The sequence below is a fragment of the Marmota flaviventris genome, chromosome 15 (assembly GCF_047511675.1).
Source record: "Marmota flaviventris isolate mMarFla1 chromosome 15, mMarFla1.hap1, whole genome shotgun sequence".
In the NCBI taxonomy this organism is placed as follows: domain Eukaryota; kingdom Metazoa; phylum Chordata; class Mammalia; order Rodentia; family Sciuridae; genus Marmota; species Marmota flaviventris.
This window is the reverse complement of record NC_092512.1, coordinates 56,413,860-56,434,593: the sequence shown is the minus strand read 5'-3', so window position 1 is coordinate 56,434,593 and position 20,734 is coordinate 56,413,860. Positions and strand designations below refer to the sequence as shown.

The window sequence follows — 20,734 nt, the reverse complement described above, 5'->3', positions numbered from 1 at the left end:
CCCTTGCCCTGGGTTTTCTCTCCTGCTTATGAAAGCGAAGAGACGTGTTTAAATAGAATGCCTGCGGATCCAGAGTGCAATTCTTCCTTTGAAATAGACTGGGCTGAGCGGTGTTTGCACACAGCCAGGCACCCTTTATTTACATACATCTGCATATTTGCTTAGGCCCCTGCATTTCGCCATTAAAGTGCGTTCATGTGCATAGTTGAATAAACTAGGCAGAGAAAAGCTCTTCATTACCCTAACTCATATTTCTGCTTAAAGCTCCCTAGTAAACAAATCTGTGGTCGGATAGTAATTACTTTGCCTCATTAAAATTAAAAAAAAAAATCTCAAATGGTTAAAGGGTATTGCTTAGGCAGTATTTGTTTTATATTCCTCTCTCCTTGGTGTGGTGGTGGTGGTGTGTGTGTGTAATGAAGTTTGGGAGTTGCGCGTAGGGGCGCGTGGGGTGCGAGCCCCGGAGGTCCCCATCCCTTGCCCTTTCCACGGTCGCCTTGTCCCGGGCTCCAGCCGCAGCGCTCCGAGCCTTGGAAGTCGCGAGGCTCCGGGCTGCTCTGAGTCCCGGCTGCGCGTCATTTGCAGTCTGGGGAATGTTGATCACCTCACTAATTACACCTCTCTCTCCCCCCTCTCCCTCTCCCTCTCCCTCGCTCTCCTCTCTCATTCCCAGAGTGCATATCGGGAATAGACACACAAAGACATGCGCACTCAACTTAATCAGCCATTTTTTTAAACAGGGCTAAAACGATAATAATTAGCAGAATAAAGACATATCGGATTTTCATTTCCTTTCCTCCTTTTCCCAACCCCTTCACAACCAAACAGCGAGACCGCGGTCGGCACATGCTTTAACTCCTCCCGGACCCCCGAGGACCGCTCCATGCCCCCCACTTTCTGCTCCAGCGTTTTTATTTTCACCCAATAAAGTTCGAGGATTATTTTTTTATTTTTTTTTATTTTTTTTAATGAACCCTCTCGTTTTACTTGGATGTGATCAGCTGTAAGTAAAATAAAAGCAAAACAAAAAAGAGGCGAAGATCGAGTAGGAACTGCAGGGGAAATGGAAAGTAAGTTTTTTCTTTAACTTTTATTGAGTAGTTTGTGTTAAATTTAGGTCGAGTATCGATTATCTTTCCAGCCTGATCTTGCACAATCTTTGATATTTCGCTCCCTCTCTCTCCCTCTCCCTCTCCGCCTCTCTCCCTCTCTGCCCCTAGCTCGCTTGCTCTTGCTCGCTCTCGCACACATCCCCTCATCCCAACCATCTCTTCCGCTTTGCCCCCCTTTTCTATCTCTTTTCCCCCTTTACTTGGCTCAAGGATTTTCTCTGCCAAGGGAGGGAAGGGGCACTAAGGGACCTGATTTTCCACTTTTTTTTTTTTTGGGGGGGGGGGGTGATTTTTCGGGATTTAACTTTAGGATTAAGTGGCAGATTATCCACGTTTGGCCGAGCAGTTTTCTCTCCTTTTTCCTGTCTTTTCGCGTTCTGCCTTCACCGTGAGCTTGGGGCATTCTGGTGGCTTGGGGAAGCTGTCAGCTCCACAACCGCGCGGGTACTGCCCGGGATCCCCGCTTGCCCCACGCCCCTTCACCTCAATCGGAATGACTCTTCCTCTACTCCCATCCTCCGAAAGTTTGGATGTTGGTTGGTGGGGATTGAAGCCTCTCTTTCCCCCTTCTCTCTCTAATTTACCCTCTCCCGTTCCTTATTCAGCCTCTTTTTTTTCTTCCTTCTTTTACCCGCCCACCCCCACTCTTCTCAAGTTGCCCGAAAGGCGCTTAATGCTCGGGGCTGACGGAGGCCCTGGGATTCGTCTGCACTGGACAGAGGGTTCCAAGGAGCTGGGGTAGGCGCTAGGGCTAGGGCAGAGGCTGCAGGTAGACACCCGCCCTCTGGAGCAGGAGGCGGCTGGCTCCGCGGAGGGTTGCTTTAGGCTGTGCGGACGCCTGCAAACGGAAGGCAGGTCCGTTAGGAGGCGGGATCGCCCGGCCTCGGGGCTGGGGGCCCGGCAAGCTGCGGCAGCTCGCTAGGGGCGAGTTCCTCGCTGGGCGTGCGTTAGACCAAAGGGTAGACGCTCGCGGTTTGGGATTAAGAATCTTTTCCTTTCTTTTTTTTGGCAAAGGGCAAGGGGTGCATGTGCGAGAAAGAGAGAGCGCGCGAGTGTGTGTGTGTGTGTGTGTGTGTGTGTGTGTGTGTGTGTATTAAGGGGCTGTGAGAACTGATTCATTCCCTGGGCTCCCCCGCCCCCCCCCCCAAAGGGTTCCATGTCTACAAATGAACTTCACCTCCTTCGCTTCTGCCGGCATCAAGCGCGCCTTCCGGCCGCAGCAGCTAAAAGAAGAGGGGCTGGAATGCGCCGAGTCTCGCCTTTTTCTACTTCTACACCCCCACCCTATTCTTTCTGCTTTTTTTCTGTCGGAAAAAAAATAATAAAATTTCTCATGGAATTGTATAAAGTTTCTCTGCCGATGACCAAGTTACAGAAGGTTTCCCATCCTGTCCCCCTTCCCCCAGAAGACGGTGTACTGGTTTGTATTTCTTTTGTTACCTGCGATCCGGGCGGGGGGCTCCGTTCGGCCGCTTGGGTTGGGGTCCGGCCCAGAAAGAAGGCTCCAGCGAGCGCCTTTGGCCGGGACTCCTCACTTCCGCGCGGTTCTGGTGAGGTTTTAGCTACCGTTCCGTGAGACACCCTCCTTGTAGGTACCAAAGGTTCAGATCGCAAACACGGACCCCCCCCACCCCGACCCCTACACACACACGGACACACTCACACTCAACACACGCTCACAGACACACACACACATTCTCCCTTCTCCCCCCTACACCTCCGCCCCCACCTTGCCTTTCCCCTCCCCCCTTCCAAAAAAAAAGCACACACACAACAACAACCCCCCCCCCCCCCAATCAAAACCAAACAAAAACCCAAAGACAAGTTCAGTGGCTGAAGATGGTGGATTGACACTGACTCAGACAGAGGCAGGTTCACCAGGAAATCTGGCCGTCCCGATTTCTGACAGTTGCATTTCCTCTCCTTGAGTCCTCCCCCCCCCCTTTTTTATTAACTCTGTTCCATGTTTAATCAAGGATCATGTAGATGGCAAAAGGAGAGACAGAGAGAGGAGAGAGGAAGAGAGAGAGGGAGAGGAGAGAGAGAGAGACAAGAGACAGGAGGGTTTTTTTTTTTTTTTTTTTTTATTGTGTTCTCCTGGATTTTCAGTGGCTTGATCCCTATAAACGTGGAGTGGTTAAAGCTCATATGTAGTATTATATTTTTAGTTGGGTGGATGGATGGAACAGTGAGGGAGAGGCTGCGGCTGCCGCTGCCTTTTCGGGTGTTGCTTAGATTAAAGCTGAGACTTGGCTGCGATTGGGACGCGACAGTGACACGGGCATCGATCGCTTCCATTGAGAGCAATGCAAAAACACAGCCCGGGTATGTAACACTCTCGGTGCCATCAACACTTGTTTTACTTTATATTTACTGGCAAAACTGACAGAGCAAGCTCAGACTTTTGTTTCTTTCTTTCTTTTTGCTCTTTCCTCTTTTCTAACTGAAGAATAAAAACAATTGTATATAGAAATTGTTGGAAAGGATGGGTCTAAATAAAACAGGAGATATTCGGGATTATTTCACTACCTCTTTGACTGTGTTTTAGAGTTTTCTTCTCCACTGAGAAGCATATTAAAAAGAATGAAGGTTTTCTTTTTTCCTTCCTCATCCTTTAAAAAAAAAAATCCTTAAGGGAATATTTGATAGTTTTCAAGGGTTGAGGTTTCAATCAGCAGGAAGGCACACAAAAATAAAAGATGGCTAGCCAGCTGTTTTAACCTCTTGCACCTGGCTTGGGATCATAAGGTTTATACAGTTATTTTTAAATGTTTTTAATATTTATGGCATAAACTGGGGAGAACATCACTGTGTGTTTATTTAATAGCTGGCTGCTTTTGTATTAAAAATAGTTAACTCATATTCAAGTGTTTTCATTTTTTATAGCAATGAAGATAGGGTCAATGAAATATGGGGGAAATACCATAAATCTGAAAAGTGAAATGTACCCAAGGAACAAAGAAAGGTCAGGTAAACCAGCTGTGTAAGTCAAAGCAATAGCACCAACTGTGGGGTTAGATAGAGATAGGGAGCTGTGGGTCTATGAAGTGAAAGTTGCCACTTAAAGTTAAAAATGAGACAAGCATGTTCAGTTCTATTGTAATCTTTTGCAGTTTTTAGTAGATGAGCCCCAATCTGTTCATTAATTTTGAGCTACTTGGATTATTTTAGAAGATGCTGCAGACCAGCAAAGGAAAACATAGAGGCTAGAAAATTGCTGTTTAATATTGCAGAATTTACTGCTTCCATTCCGACCATGAGCCTAAATTTACACAATGAAATTTGATTATCTCTAATAACAATATTAGATCCTGCACTGGATGGATGAGAATTGAGGTGGTTTTGTTGATTGCAAGGGTTTAATGTTGCATTTCAGAATCTGATGTGGTTTGGCCTCCCTTCCATTAACTGGAAAACCCCTGAGGTTTTACAATTATTTCTTAAAGATAATACATTTAAGATTGCATTGGTAGGCTGAAGAAAAGTCATAAAGGCAAGAAGGGAAGCCCTTAATAACTCTTGAGATTCAGACATGTTCAGCAGTTAGATTGGCTCTGACTTCACCAAGGGTCGACAATGTGTCATTTCCACGAAGCCAAATTGCCCTCTGCCTATATGATATTAATGTGCAAATCAATATTTCAGGGATTAAATTTCCCTTCTTCATTTTTTATGGTTTCTACCTCAATAAGTCTCAAGTCTATTAGAAGAGGCCGGATGATTTAAAATCTTTCACTGCAGAATGGCTTGTCGTAGTCTTGTTTCACAGACCATTTTAGGATTTTCGTTATAGAGACTAAAGGCATCCTAAAGAAGTTGTGAGGCAGTGTAGAGCCAGGCTCAATAGTGTAAAGCCCTTGTTCGATTAAGAGCTAAAGGGTATTGAAAATATAATATATATGTTTGTGTAATACATATATATTCTGCTGCTTTAAAAATATTATGTTAATCACCTATTGATTTATTTCAAAATCAATTGAAGCTCCTTTCTTATTAGTGATTTGTTCAGCATTCTTGAGGACTGTGTTAATTTTCTTATAGAGTATGCATGAATTAGCTTGGTGTGAAAGTATTGGTGGGGGATTTTCATTTGGCAACATATTCCTAAGGAGTATTTTTAGAAACCATTGTTTGTGAGAGTAATAATCAAGTGGTGTCATTTGCATACATTGTTGTCATAGCCATCATTGCATTTTGTGGCTGAGTGACTTGGCTGATATCTGTTAAATGAGGCCTTCTTCAATTCTCTTTTTTACATTTAGTTTCTAGCACTTAGTAGGGACAATGCTTCTTTTTACGCTCTAGGAGAAACACAATTATAAAAGAAAGTATGTGATTTGATTGGAAATAATACAAAGCAGAAATAAGGGGGGGCTCAAAATAAAAGATTGTGACTTTATCACATAATCTTGGGAAGGCCTACCGTCTATCATTTGGTCGTGTTTTATAGTCTTAAACCATCTGGACCAAGTTCCGCACAGCTGCACGAATTTCATATGTGATAGAACATTTTTTCCATTCAGTGTGAAATGTTCCTTCCTAAAAAACGTACACCAGACTCGCTTAATTTAGTCTGTTAAAAGAAATGCACATGAAAAAGGACAAAAGGCTCTTTAATCTCTGCAAGCTGTTTGTTTTTCTTCAAGATTCCTGTCTGTTTGGGTTTGAAAAGTCATGTTTATTGAGGAGATGATTCTGAGGTGTGACATTAAAATAATATATGATTTTTGGACTGGTGGCCATGCTCCTGCTTAATTTGCAGAACTACTTTTTATGCCTGTCAAAACACAGAGTTAATCTATCCTTATTTACAATTAATCTCAATAAAATTAATCTTAACTATGCTTTATTCAGTGGCTTAAAATATCTAATTATATTCAATTAACTGCTGTCATAGTAATTAACATTGCTTAATTGCCTCTGCATATATTTATGTAAAGCTCATTAGGTGCTGCTGACTCCTTTTCCCTTTTCCACTTGCTATTTTTCTGTTGTCAAACCATTTTCATTTCCCAAGGTTCGACAATGTCAATGAGAACAAATTCTTCACATTTTCTTGAAATGAATGTGATTGCCTTCCTTTGAGAAGATACTTGTTCTGAGCCTTTAAAGACTAATCCATCCCCCCTCTTCATTTTCCTTATCCCTGGTCCCTAGTACACTCACAAAATATTTTCTGTCATTGTTGCTAGAAATATGAGAAGCCAGGTTAAGCTTTGTGTTTATAAATGAAGAGCCTTTCTGTGTCTGCCTACAGGCTGTACCCACAGGCAGAGGGTTGTCTTTTTTCCCCCCCATGTAAGACCATTCTAAGGGTTAAAGACTTGGCCAAGGTTCAAACTGAGAAGCGCCCAGGGAAAGTGCATGTGAATATGTACAAGTTTCATGTAATTAGTGCTTAATTATATTAACATATGCAAATTGTCAACTTAGGAGCTTGTTGAGCTGGCAAAGATCAGCTAGGCACAATTGCTGTATTGTTCTGAAACAATAATGGATTTCAAGTTGGATTGTGGAAACACATAACTAGCTATCTAATTTAACTCATACCATGGTGAAATTTCATTAGTCTCCATGGAGACTGGTTTAATTGTGCTGACTAATGTTCTGGGCTGCAGAATGTCCTAAAAAGAAAGCGTTGTTTGCCTAATCCACCTTACAATGACACTTGTTTGTACATGTTTCCCTTGTGTGGTAATTTGCATATGCAAATAAATAGTTTCTCTGCCCCATTTGTCATGGCTGTTCATTACCCATGAAGAGGACATTGTTACTAGGCTGTTACTGAGTCTCCCAAGACGGGATAGTGTCAACCAGTCCAGCTACATTCTTTCATAATTTGTTTCTGATTAATAGACCAGAGTGAGTCTCATTCTCTTTGGGCATCTATAAAGGGAAGGTCAGTTCTGTCACAGAAAAGAGTTTCTGCAGCAACTGAAGGACTTTTATTCTTCTTCATCTTCTTCTTCTCCCCTTTCCACCTATTGGTTAACATAATCATATTTAAAATAATGGATTCTTGTTCTAAGAATGCCTCTACTAATAATCTCTAGTTTCCTAAAGCAAAAAAGATAGGAAAAGAAAGGATATTCTGTTATTGGAATATTAATCCTGTTTTTGACAGAAAGGTAAACTGATATAATTGCTTTTCAGTTGAAGGAATGGGGGTTTATACAAGTGTGAAAGCATCGGAAAAGGATTAGCATTTTTTTGCATAATGAAAAGCTCTGTTGAATAGGGTCCTGAATGGCTGACTGAATGACTAAGATGAAAGGAAGATGAAAATGCAGGCGTCTCTTTCTTATGTCTCTGCTGTGCTCTCTCTAAAGTTATGTTTGTCCAAGACTTGAGAAAACAAGCAGTGGCTCAGATTTCAGCAACTTTATGAGATGCCCTGAGTTTCCATCATCATTGGAAAGTAATATGTATGACAATAGTGCAGCTAGAGAATGATCAACAGACATTTGTATGTAGAAGAGTTTTCAGAAACATGCCAGGCTACCCAAATATTGACTATTGAGTATCAAGAATTCCCAGCGCTTTGCTGGCAAAAAACAGTTATTTTAGAAGAGGCCAGTAGTATGGCATGAATATTTAATTCATTTGACAGTGGAACATATAGTGTGCTTTATTTTTCCCCATCCAATGTAAGTGGGGGAACACTTCACGTGGAAAGAGTTGTATACTCTGAATTTTGGCAATGTTGATTGTTTTAAGTGGTCTATCAGCTTTTGTGCCTGGGAGGGAATAGCAGAAGAGGATAGAGTTATTTTCTTAGGATTGGATTCATAAACTTCTGAATACATTCATCATGTTTCTTTGTCGATGTAGTGTATATTTTGTCTTTAGGAAGTATTTTTTCAAAGGTCTAAGTACTGTGTGTTCACTCTTGGAAACATTTGCTGTACAGTTTTCCCTTGTCACTAGTTAAGGCTGTAACTGGTTATCAGTTGACAATGTGATCAGGGCTCTTAATGATGTTTCTACAACCATAATTAGGGCAGTTAAAATGCCAAAAGTGTTAAGACACTTTCAAAGGTGGGAATCAGTTCCTTTGTATATATGTAAATCATTGCAGTGTAGATAATTATTTTTATGTATACATTTTAAACAGGCTCTTTTCGGTTTGAGGTCACCACAACATGATCCATTGAAGGCTGCCCACAGCAGGGCTGAGAGATTTCTCCAGTTATTAACCTAGCTGGTTTGTCCTCAGGTTGTAGAACTTCCATCTGCCTCATCACTTTGGTGGTTCAGATGCTGAGGTACTGTTATATATGGCTATATGGAAACTTGGGAAATCAGAAGTGTTTTTCACGTAAATTAAAATGTAAGGGTTGCCTCTCGAGTATAGCATATTGTAAAGGAAAAACTGTTTGATCTTTGTTATATAGTCACCAAAATTCTTTACTGGAGTTCTTTTTAAAATTTGTCAAGAAATTCTGGATTGTTTCAGAAACTTTTATGGTTTACTTTATGATATGCTTGAAAAAAGTCTTAAAAGAACAAAAAAAATCCACATGGAGGCTATTCTTTTACATGAATAAGGTCTTATTAAGGTGTTTCCATAAGAAGAATGTGTTAATTTAAAAAATAAATTCATTTATATTTTAAGACATTGTTAACCAAGCACCATGTGTTGTAACTGGCAGTTTTCCAGCCACCATGGAAGTGGATCACACATGGGCTAATAGTCGCTTATGTGATGTCTGCATTCTTAGGAAATGGGCAAAAGCCCAGGGTATTCCGATATCAAGATTTTAGTAATCAGACAGAAAGCAGAATATATGTTTATATGTGAACAGATGGACACATGTGAGAACTAAAAGTGCACAATTTCTCTTGGCACTTGTTTTAGTTATCCCTGACGATATAACCAAGACCTCAGTGCACTCGCAGTCTTTGATGGCTAAGGACAAAATGGGCTTTTAATGAGGGCTCAGTGGCATTATTTTCTTGCATAAGGATTGTGCCCCTTTGTGATCTGGCTGGAGTTGATATTCTGCTAATTCCCTGGTTTCTAAGCTTCACAAGTTTCCTTGAAAGTTTGATATAGTTTCCCATTTGTCGTATAATCCTCAGCTCAGGAATGGCTGCTCTCTACTCTCCTACTCTTTTAAAGATTTGTCTGTGAAATAAAATATTTGCCATTTTGAGGCGTTTTTGTATGTACACACTCAACTTTGAAAAAATGGCATTGACGTTAAAGTCATTTGACAAGCAGCATCTCAAATAAATTAGCTACTTTAACATTATAGAGATTTTTTAAAAAGACAAGTAAAATTTTAAGAATTTGAGGATGGTCCAAGCAAGTCCCAAGTAGGTGTTTCCAGTGCAGGGGTGCATACACCAGCATTATATATCAGATGACAAATCATTTCTAAAGTTTGCCTGTCCTGGGGATACAATAGTTCTCAGATGATAATTACTACATGGTACACAGAGCACATACCTCTAAAAACAAAATTTATAGGTTCCACTGTATTCTAGCTATAAAAACAGAAAGCATTCAGCAAATATTTCCTCATATCTAAATCATTATAACCAAGGAAAATTGACTTTGGGGTTAAAATATGCATTTTATAACTGTCCATAAAATTATTTTCCTTCATTGTAAAGAAGAAAGGAAACCCATAGCTGTAATAATGTTAAAATATAAGAACATGTGAGCTGGTGTATGCCACCTGGTTGTACTTCTAAAATAGAAACAGAAGGAAACTTTGCAAGAGACATGTTTTTAGAGAATCTTAAAATTTGCCTGTTTGGAAGAATAAGTTGAAGAAGCCCAATCATTGTTAGGTTTATATTTTTCTTCATTAAACTGGCAATACTTTTCTAATATGACTTCTCTTAACTTAGTAATGATGCAATTCATTCTTAAGCCTTCCTGAGCCTATGAGTTGAGAATAAGAGTGGATCATCTCTTTTGGTTCAGTAGATACGATTCTGTTTCATCTTCCCTAACACTCCTGTTCTCATACACACACACATACACATCTACCTTCTTTGCATATTGGTGACTCTGTCCTGCTTAGATACTTTCATGGTGGTAATCTGAAAATTTCCCTCCATAGATTAAATTGCTTTCATTTTCTAAGAATTGGCCAATGTAATCTCAACAGAAAAGAGTGGGTAGGATGGAAAGACAACCAGAAGCTATCAAAATGCTAGAGCCTAAGAACTGCCTTAGAGTCAGCTTATTTTAAAATATGGGATATTGAGTTCAGGAGAAGTAATAATTGACTTACTAACTAGAGTAGGGGTGATGTGAAAATGTGAGAACTCAAATATTGTCACTCAGGTACCAATGGTCATTCAAGCATATTGACTGTTTGGGAAAGGATTTGTTGCATGAATATGAAACTGATGGAATCACGAAGAGAAGCAAAGCAAATTGAGCAGTGGTTGTTTATGAGTGATACTGACTCCTCTGAGAGTGAGTTCTCTGTTACTGAGAGAAACCAAGTGATATCTGGATGATCTCTTATCACTGCGACTGCTCAACATATTTTTATGGTAACTAGGAGGTTACATTAGGTGCTTTGAATGGCCAAAAAGAAACTATGATTCATAAAATTACTGATGATCTCAGTGACTTAAAATGTATTTTTAATAATCATGAACATGGTGTGAACAAGAACAAAGTTTCCGTTCTGTGTAAGGAAAGTAAATGAAGACAAGGTTGTGATGTTTTAAAGCCTGCATAGTGTACAGAAAGAATGACAGTTAAGGCCAGGCATACCTTTGATTCTGTTTATTTTGGATTCCTTTTTCTTTTTAAATGAGTTTATTTATTTAAACTTAAATTGTAGAAATTTGTAAATCATCTTTAACTTCATTTTTTTTTTTTAGTGGGGGGAGGGTGGTAATGAAATGACCAACAGGAATTGTGTTAGAACTATAAAACAGTTGAGTTTAATTCCTATAATGGGTGATCTTATCCAGTTATTTAATCTTTCTGAGCCTCGGTTTCCCCACCTATATCTCAAAGTTGAAAGAAATTACATAAGACTAAGGTGCTGTGAATGTTAAATAAGTGAATATGATAGGACCTGATATCCAGTCCTTTGTTTCCTTCATTTCTTTTCCTTTCTTTCTCTCTCTCTCTTTCTTTCTTTCTTTCAGAGTTGGTTTTAATGTAATGTTCAGCCAATGAGGTTTTGATCAAGCAAACCTAAATAGATGGGTTGAGTAGCAGTGCCCTTTCTCTCCCAAGAGAAAGAGACAGGAATTAGGCAGTGAATATGTCTACCAGATAGGAAATCGAGGTAGGCCTTCTTCTCATATTGTTTTTTCATTGACAGGTACCTAGATGGCATCTAGGTTAGTAGTCCTCCCACATCATTATTTGCTACTCCATCATCACAAGTTGGTTGGGTTCCAAGGGCTTCTAGATATTTAATGCATTTCTGGGTCTTCATTTTTCTAAGAAGCAAATTAGGACAGAAATAGTTTTTAAATAATTTAGACCTTGTTCTATTCACATGAACTCAGGAGTACAGACTGTCCATTAAATACAATAATAGAAGAGACCACAATACTTATTTCAGCCTTACAGTTGACCTAGTCTGCTTAAAAGCCTTTGAATTAGAGGATTTTCCAAAACTGGATTAGATGTCGTAGAAACACCTTTATATGTACTTGGTATTAAGATACTTTGATATGCCATGAAAGGAATATAGATACCATTAGAAAATGCCCTATTGACCAAAATTTATACCAACCTAGAAAGAAATACAGCTATTAAAAATCCAGTAATCGCTATGGAACTCTTAAATTTTCTTGGGAAATTTTATGGCCACATTATGAGTCTTCACCTGGCATCCTTTATATTTTTTATAATAATGCATTATTCAATAGGGGACTACCCAGGTTTAATCATAGTAAGATTCATAAGAGTTAATAATTATATAAATGCTAATTTTTTTGATCATCTAGAAACTGATATCTGTTTCTGTTATGGTTTTAAACTCTTTTTATTCTTAATAATTTCCCCCTTGTTATACATGTTAGATATACATTTATACACATAATTATTTTTTAGATTTTATAAGGGAAATATAAGTATATTTGGATTGTAATTTTCCAATTTTGTATTTGATTATTTCTTAGTATCTATATACGTTTGGTTCATAATATTTGTTTAAATGTTTCTTAAAAATTAAAATGTGTGCATGATTTATGTTCTAATCATTATAAGAGGGCCTGAATTTGATAGTTCATTTGAGGCATATTTTGTTAAGTCTAAGCATTTATTGAATACTGATCAGGATAAGGAAATCTTTCACTGAAAGAAAAATTATTATTTTAGCATTTTTCATGATATTTAAGAGTTTCTTTAAATAAATTTCAGCCTCCACGAGGGCAGCACCACATCTGTATTGACAGTGATGAATATATTATTGGCAACCCCATGGTGCTCAATAAATATCTGTTGAATGAATAATAATTAAAAACATACATAGAAAATGGCAGTCTGTTATACTACTGGAATCTGCCTTTTCTCTTGAAATCTTGTTTCTGAAAAGAAATATACAACTTTAAAAACAGCTGGGCCTGTCTTGGAAAATTCCATGGAGAAAACTATCTTCTAGTGCAATCTAAATGGGTTTTTATATTAGAACCACAGATTGTTGCAGTCAGAAGGGATATAACCCAATCTCCTTGTTTAACTGATAAGGAAAGTGAAGCTCATAGAAATTCCTGGGAAGCATCACATAAGTATAGGATGCAGCTGATGAGATTGTGTATGTGTATGCATGTGTTCTCTTTAGTGAATTACATATATATATATATATATATATATATATATATATATATATATATATATACACATACATACACACACACATATATATATATTTTACCTTACTTGGCTTAGCTTCTCCTGTATTAAAAAAATTCTACTCTATTAACATGAGAATTATTTTTTTTCTGCTAGGAAATTAATTATTGTTTTTTAAATTTGTGGCATTTTTCCAAGCCAAGGAAGTTTTTTGTTTTTCTTTTTTCTTTTCCTCTTTAAGATGCTCTAGTTCCAATGATGACTGAATGCTCTGCTCTGGGATTGTAAAGCTTAGTTGTTAGAGATAGACAAAAATTGCCTGGAAGGTGAAAACTTGCAGGAAAAATTGGGGTGGGTCATTTAGTTCTTGAAATGAAGCAGGGTGCAGATTAGGAATCATTATGGTTTGCCAGAAGTTGCTGGTCATAGAAGCCTGTTTAAGTGCTCACTGTCAACAAGGAAATCATGGGCAGCACTTAAAGTGGCTCACCTCTGATTTATTCATAAACCTCACACGAGCACTTGGCTTTGTTCTTGCTCTAGGAAGGGGGACTGATGCCAATAAGAACAGGAATAAAGAGCTCCTTGCATGGTCCAAGAGTGAATAGCACTTTACCTCAAAGCCTGACCTCCTTTCTCGCGGTCTGTTTTGCGAGAGTTGACTCTGATTGGCTGTGTGTCCTCAGATGAATGGAGAGAAGAGGTTATAACAAGGATCTACTCTGTAAACTCCATAGTGTACATAACAAGAACTATGCAACTGGAACTTGGGTTCTGACTTAACCTGAAGGTTGTGAACTTTATGCTAAATGAAAAGGCTTCCTTTTCTAAGAGCTTGAAGAGTTTGACTTTTCATAATAGTCAGAAAATATTGTTTATTTCTAAATGAAGAGTACTATGATCTCAGAGTAAAATTGTTTTTGACAATGTGTCCCTATGCTAAAGAAAATCGAGACTTAATAACATAGCAAATTAAGGGTCTGAGACAAAATAGGTACTACACTGGGGCAGAAACAAAGAAATTGGCTGGCTTGCTGATTGATTAGCTATGTTTATCTGAGAAACTTCATTTGTGTCACTTTGCAAATTATGCTCTGCTCTAGCCGCCCATGTTGAGGGGAACAAGAGAAGAGGACTTTTCAGAGAGACAGTCAGCTGGCTGGTGTGCACTGGGGCAGAGGGTGAGTGGAGTTACTTAAATCCCCAGAGCAACATTTAGTTAATGTTAGTGTTACACCCCACCCCCACCCCCCATGCCCAATCTTGTTCACTCAGGCTTCATTGCTCTTTTTGATGGAGGTGTTTTCTTATTACGTATAGTGCATATATTTACAAGAAAAAAATTTTTTTTCCTCAAATTTTTACAACACATTGCACAAACCCAGAAGAGCCATATTAGGAGATGGTGATGAGAGTTAATGATATATCTTTAGATAAAGCCATCCTCCCCTGCAATCACATCAGAGTCATCAGCTCATTTGTCATGGCTGAAGTGAAAATGTCAAGACCAATGAGTGTATGAGTGCTGAAGGGGCGAAAGGGCTTTTGGAGAGAGACATTTTTGTGCTGGGAGTTGGCCATAGCTTAGATTTAGCTCCAGGGAAATATTGGGATTAGCCAACACTGTGTACAAATCCTTAGCATAACAGAATTAGTTGGGAAAATGGGGAGGTGGGGTCATGAGGATGGGCAGATTTCTGAAGACATACTCTAGGCTGCAGTCCAGAAACTATGGAAAAGAATGAGTTGATTTAATTAAAACTATTTTAAGGAGTATGTGTTAAGAAGGACCACTGATTTCAGCAAGATTGAAGTTACAGGTTTGAATGGCATCAAGGGAACACATGTAATAATATCTGTTAAGTTTTAAGTGTTTTCATTAAAAGAATTTCAATCTTCTATCTAAAAACTTTTCAGGGAGATAATATTTGAAGACACAAAGGTAACATTCAGGTGTAAAGCAGTGTTGACAGGATAGTAGACTGGAAGTTAATACTTCATGTAAATAACAATAATTAAGTGAAATACTTGCTACATTGTTGAGTTTACACAAAACCTGGAAGCTAAACTTTCTTTACACAGAGCTCATTCTGAAACTTTAATTGAAAAGTAACTTATTTTCTTTAGTTACAGAAGTCCTTATCTTTGATAGACCAATGACAACAGATTTATTTCATTTTGGGTCCAGTTAACTGTTCTCTTTCAGATAGTGTACCCATACAACCTTTTCTTGTTTAATTCTATTGATTTACAGTGTTAAAGTGAAATAATCTGATACCTGTTTCCTGCCCTTTGAGTATTTGTCATCAAAGAGGCTGATTAGTTTTTTCCCCCAGCTCTTTAGCTGTTTTAAATGTATAATTATCATTGCATGTCATTTGATAGCTGCACTAATTGCTGCCAACCATTGTCTGTTTGCACTTAATGCTGAAACCTGATCAACATCCTGCTTTGGTTGATGTTTGGTGGTAAACTTTAATTAACTCTTATTGCATTGAAGAAGAGTTCAGCCTTGGTGCTAACTAATCATTTACCTTCATTATGTCCTGACAGCTCCACTTGTTCTTGGCCCTAATAGATACACCAGTCAGTAAATAAACCTGCAAACCTCATGCCTTGTAGTTGCTTCACACTGATATTTTGCTACTTAAAGTATAAGATAATTGGGCCCAGATAATTATTTAGTTAGTTTAGTATCTCTAGTTCTGCAGACACTAATCTTAAATTGCTTCTTTCATGCTGGACAATTTCATTTTAATAGAAACTGTAGATTTGAGATAACATTATTCCTTCAACATGGTTCCTCTGAACATGCATCTTTTGAATCAATACAATTAAGCTTGTCTCCTGTTGGAATTCTTGTAATTATTTTTCCTGAAATACTTTTCCTGTAATGATATTGAAGTTAAAGTAATCAGGTTACCAGCAGATCATGTAAAATTCAACTCAAAATTGCTGGCTGCTTGATTTTAATTTGTCTGACATCAAGTTTGTTTGAAAAGGGATAATATGTGGGTAAACCAAGGAGCTTATAATTATGGTTGACGTTTGTTTGTTTATAATGAAATCTAATTAAAGTTCATACATTTAAAACACAAAAGTTAATTACTGAATTGCTCACTTCACTGATGGGCAGCAGTCAAATTAACTTTCACTTCAAAAAAGAAAAAAAAAGTAAGAGAAAAGAAAAAAAGAAACAACAACAACAACAAACCCAAAACAAAAGGCCCTTCCTAATAGAAATAAAATAACCAACTAATCTTAGTGATCAAACATAAATTTGCCAATATTTCATCCAGAAGAAAACTTGGCATTCCACTTATGTTCCCTATTATGCTAGTCCTAATGTGGTTTTTAATATAAAGTAATTTAAAATATTTACATGGAATATAAAAAGAGACTTGTATTTGGTAGACTCCAAGAGTATTATATAGTAAGAGGCACTTGGTAGTGATTTAAAGAATTATGAATATAGCTTTCTTCATTAAAACTATTTGAAATCATGTAACAGCATAGCAATCATTGCTCAGGGAATAGGAATGTTTGCTGGAATACCTGACCTGTGATTAGTTTTATGAAGATAATTATGGTAGTTTTAGCCTGCAAGGAATGATGTTTTTTAAATGTACTTACACTGTTATACTTATTGTTATAATGTTTATGAGAGCACATTCATTGGAATGATGAAAGATAAAGAATTATGCAATTGTTTTCTCTTTTAAATATCCTATTAACAGGAGTTCAATGATCAGTTTTATGTATGTATAGACAAAGAAGGAAAAATACAAATGAATATTAGAATACATTGTCATCACACTGTGTATGAGATAAATATGTGTGTGCAAGGGCTTTCACTAATCTAGTAAGTCTTTTAAACCAAATATTGTCATTACATATACCTTAATAAAACCAATTAAACTTAATTTTTAAATGATCCTATGTGGTGATTTAAAAGCATTGTCAACTAAACACCCCGACTGTTGTGCTTTTCAGTGAGATTAGTCAATTATATTTTAGAGAATAGCAAAATAAACATATGGAAACGGTTATTTATAAATTTCCAAAAATGATTGAGGTAGTCCATGTTTTTTCCAAGGAAAGTAAAGAGTTTCATGTTAAAGCTTCATGTTTATCAGTATTATACTCTGGAAGTTTCAAATATGATAGGGATTAAAAGACAGAGGTCTGAGAAAGAGATTCTATCCATTACTGAGATGCTTATAAAATTGAGGGTAATATATGCAACCTTTTAGTATTTTTAAGGAGTGTACTTGTATGTATTTTAAACATAATACCTGGTTGATTTATAAATTTGTATTTATTTAGGGACAAAAAAGTAAGAAATCATATAGTCACTTAACAATAATCCTACTTTGCATAGAGGAGATGATTAATTCTTAAGTATGGCTAGGTCACTGGCATTTAGAGGTACCTCTTTCTTCTTTAGGAACAAAAAAAAAGTCAGTATATTCTCACAATATTGGCAAACAACAGCTTTCTAGTAATACTTTAGCTGATTAGGACATCCTTACCCTTTAATGAAGCAATCACTAGAAAGCCCCAATGTCAGCTGGAATACTAGCAAAACAGTATCAAGGAAAGAATCAGAAAGAGGCACTGAAAATAATTACAGTTCATGTCCTTGTCTCACACCAATGCAAACTATTCATTTTCAATTAGAATGAATATGAAAATTAGAAATCAACTAGATCAGTTAAAAGCACCAAAGTTTGTTTACAGCAATAGCTCCAGTATTGGGACAATCTTGCCCACTGATTATGAAAATTTCCTGAAGGAAACAAATAAAATGAGTCATATAATGGTGTAATTTGGTTAAAGAGTGATTATTGATTCCTCTCTAAGGAAAGTGGCTGGAGTTTGATTAAAGTTTTAAAGAAAACTGAGTGAAATTCCTATTTCCCATGACTAATCAAATTAAGAGCTATTGGCCTCATTGGTAAAGTTTACCTTTCCTCTTCAGTTCTGCAACACATATGTTTAATGCTATGTAATTGTCATACAAAGTCCACATAGGTTTAGTGATGTGAGAATGAGAGAAAAATGAGGGTAGGATGAGAGAAAGAAAGAAAAAGAATCAAAGTGGGAGAAGAAGACCTTGCATCAACCACAAGGGCCCTATTTATAGAGAAGAAAACAAATCTGCATTGAATAGCTAATTTAGATTTTAATGAGAAAAATGAGAGGGAAACGGGAAAATGACTTAGTGACTCGCACACTCATATTTGTCTTTGTAAACTTTCCCTTCTTAAAAATGTGCTTGTTTTAAATGCTGAATATATTTGGTTACATCCTTCTATTCAAACTTAATTACCTTCTCCCCTTTGTCATGACATGGGTGGAAAGTTTTTTGCCGTGTCAGGAGAGGTCGTCACACATTCTTTTGCAGTTCTCTTCATTAATTCCTTCTTGCAGAAGCATTTTCTCTCGTGCTGGGAAGGTAGAAGGGTGTAACAGAAGAGCCCTGAAACATCAGCAGGAAGCTCTAAGCTGGTTAATGCAGTATAATTGTCTGGACATAGACTGGTCTTTGTTTGTGTGGTTCACTCCGAATCAGCTGTAATTAACTCCAGAGTGTTTCCAGATTGCCAGCAAAGAAAAATTACAGCTTTTCTGTTTTAAATTGTAAAGCTCACAAACATTAACTATGCAGATTGCATTTACTTTGATATATTTCTATCCTGCAAGAAAAAAAGCTTGCTTGGCTCCCCTTCCCACCTCTAAAAATGTGCTTTTGTTAAGTTATTTGATTTAGTGTCTATTGAAACATAATGGTTCCTTAATAGTTGGGTTTGAAACCTTTTTACTTAAAAATCTCAATCCTTTGACATCCTTGTATTTGCCTTCCTTCTTGCTAATGTTTTTAATACTGCAATGGGAAAGAAGTTATGCAATCTTTTATGAAATACTAAACATCTACTAAAATAAGCAAATTGCAGAGAAAGCCTGCTTAAAGAAAACCACCTTTAAAGGTTGAGATCAAAGATACATTCTGACGTAATCGGTGCTTCCACACAGGTACTTCACCTGTGTTTTGATCTATCAAAAGAGAGACTGTGAGAAAAGTACAATTTCACTACCTTCTTCTCTTGGTCAGCACACCACACCCTTTTAAAAGCTTCTGTACAGTGGTTTATAATTATGAATTCCAGCATGGGTAAAAATGAGGTAGCGGTGTGAACTAATACAGACTGGTACACAAAAGATCTGTCAGCAACTGATGCAAAAAAAAAAAAAAAAGAAAAGAAAAGAAAAAGAAAAAGAAAAAAAAAAGTCCAGCCAAAAATCTTTTTTTTTTTCTTTCTTCTGAATTTAACAATAAGGAATTTAAGCCTCAATGTGGCTTTAGCAACCAAAGAAAAGAAGCTCTTGGTGTCTGCATAATACCACTTTGATGGATTTTTTTCATCAGTTCTCTGTACGTGGCAACAAATAAACAAGTATAATTATACTTGTGAAGGTCTATTCATTGCTTTGTCAGGATTAGATATATGTGCCGTTTTCACACTGCGCCTCTCTTTTGTCTTTGCCTAACTCACTATGACATATTGATAGAGGATTTGGAATGGGGAAAAGGCCACAGCAGAGACAGTGATGACCTTTTGGAAACTTGATATAATTCAAGGATTTTTATTTATTTTCTTTTTTTTTATTTGCAACTTGTTACTAAATTCTCTCATAAGTGGACAACTTTTAACTTGTTTAAAATTGAGTAAAGACTCGCAGTGTCAGGAGGTGACTAAAGAGCAGATGAGAATAAAAACAATAGGCTAAGGAGTGCATTGGTCTCCTTTCCCAGCCCTTAGCAGAGTGGCTATCCTAGCATTCCTTTCCCATTATTCTGTCCTCTTGATCAGATCACGTTCTTTTTAATCATTTCACAAACACTGTCTCACTGGACCGTAGAGGAGTGCTGGGACAATCTCAATTAAAAAACAGAGGTAAAACTGGCCTCTCTGATTTTGGGTTCTAATGGGAACTCTGCTTGCTGAATGCAAAGGAATTCCTCTATTGTTCAGAAAGCACCCCCTTTCATTAGCTTGGCTCCTTGTAGGTGGGTTTGGTCACTTAGCAGAGCAGAGTTTAGGAAGCAGTGACTGCAGACGAAAGCCAAGCAGAACGAGCCAAAAAAAAAAAAAAAAAAAAAAGAAAGTATTTTTTTTTTCCTGAATATTGTCCATTATTTCCGAAAGAGGGATTTGACATGATCAAAGTCACTGATCTTGTGAATTACCAAGAATACCAAAAAATGTGTACACACATTCTAAGCAGACCAGCAGGTATGTATTGCTCTGAATTTAGTTTTAAAATTATATTAGGTTTTCTCTTTGAAAGTTCTTGAGGATTTTGGTGATATTTGAAAATACAATGTTTGGCAGTTGAGACAAGAAATAGGTGAAGACTAAATAGAAACCAGCTTAAATGGTTACACAGACTTTTTGGAATGAATTCTAATGGTTTAAGTTACATGGTTATCTTCATGGTCTTCATACTGAGACTTTATAAAACTTTTGCATAAGTTTCCTCAGTGGATCACATTGATAAAAGAGAAATCTCATCTGACATTGATAACTATAAAATCAGTTAGCATCACATTTAGTGTCACTGTACATACTGATCTAAATGACTTATTAATTGCACGAGCTAAAGTGATTCCATCTCTGAAAAACATTGCTATGGATATAGTTAATAGTAACAGAAAAAATTTAAGACTCAGGTACTGTATTACTATCTAAATAGTTTTGTAATTGTTGGCTTTGAATGAAATGTAAACTTAATTGTTTAAAAGACTTATGTATTTGACTTAGTTTCTGATTCA

The 20,734-nt window shown here is 37.3% G+C and overlaps 1 protein-coding gene across 1 annotated transcript in view; it reads left to right on the top strand.

The window, feature by feature from the left end:
- The first annotated feature begins 743 nt into the window (after positions 1–743).
- Positions 744–20,734, top strand: part of Zfhx4 (zinc finger homeobox 4) — a 179,867-nt gene continuing 159,876 nt past the window's right edge. The window contains exon 1 of the mRNA XM_027948529.3: positions 744–1,070. The gene's annotated coding sequence lies outside the window, so the exon portion shown is untranslated. The remainder of the gene's footprint in view (positions 1,071–20,734) is intronic.